The sequence below is a fragment of the Meriones unguiculatus genome, chromosome 19, assembly GCF_030254825.1.
Source record: "Meriones unguiculatus strain TT.TT164.6M chromosome 19, Bangor_MerUng_6.1, whole genome shotgun sequence".
Lineage (NCBI taxonomy): Eukaryota > Metazoa > Chordata > Mammalia > Rodentia > Muridae > Meriones > Meriones unguiculatus.
The window spans coordinates 19,180,992-19,181,976 of NC_083366.1; the positions used below are offsets into that span (position 1 = coordinate 19,180,992).

At 52.0% G+C, this 985-nt stretch overlaps 1 pseudogene; it reads left to right on the top strand.

Annotated features, from left to right (window-relative positions):
- Positions 1–208: 208 nt before the first annotated feature.
- On the top strand, positions 209–254 carry LOC132649377 (small nucleolar RNA SNORA17; annotated as a pseudogene).
- Positions 255–985: the final 731 nt, after the last annotated feature.

The following is a 985-nucleotide window of genomic DNA, read 5'->3' on the forward strand; positions in this document are numbered from 1 at the left end:
GAATGGGAGGAAGACCTCCTCTATCAGTGGACTAAGAGAGGGCCTTGGAGGGAGAAGATTGAGGGAGAGAAGGATTGGGATTAGATGAGGGAGGGGACCACAGCTGGGAGATAAATTGAATAAATTCTAATAAATGATAACAATAAAAATTAGAAAATAAAATGGAAGATGCCCCGCCAGAAAGGTGTAGCTTCTGTGTCACATGTGCGTGTCTACACTCAGTGTTCTGACCTGTGAACATCTGAAGGATTAGTAGCCTAACACGCTCTGAAAAAGGGGAGTCTAAGATGACCAGTGGTTCAGTGGCACACAGACCCACATGGGCTCGCAGAGCAGGGAATGAAGCCAAGACTAGAAGAAGTTGGCCTGAGTCCATGGTACCATGCCTTGGTGAGCCCAAGACAGATGATCATGCAGGAGGGCCCAGGCAAGGACTAAGCCCAAGATGATTGAGCTGGCCTGGTGCTGTGTATGCCCAAGATGATCACTGCCTAGAGCCATAATGCATGGGTGGGAGATAGCACTTCTGAGACCTGGGCAGCACAGTAGAGCTGACCCTAGTGGCAGGGGTGAGGGTGAGCCAGCCCCAAGGATGTGAGAAGGAGTGGTTGGCCATGACATGGGTGGGAAAGAGATGCCTCACCTTTAACCTGACTGCTTGCCCCCTGTTTCAGTTGGGAAAGCTGGCCCTGGGGTCATGAGAGGAAGCGAGCCAACCCTGACTCTTGTGTGCTGTGCAGTGGCACAGACTAGGGATAAATGCAGTTCTCCTCATCCCTCACCACCTGTGGCAGGTGGAAGAGCTGGCCCGGCATCCTGAGTGTGAGAACTTGCCCTGTTCTTTACCTTTGCTAACACTCAGGAAACAAGGCCTTGCCTTGCCTGGGCAGCACAGTAGTTCTGGCCCTGAAGGAATGAGAGATGGAGAGCTGGTTCTGCACTTTACTGGCTGTGGTATTGGATGAGCTAACTGGGGCAGTCTGGG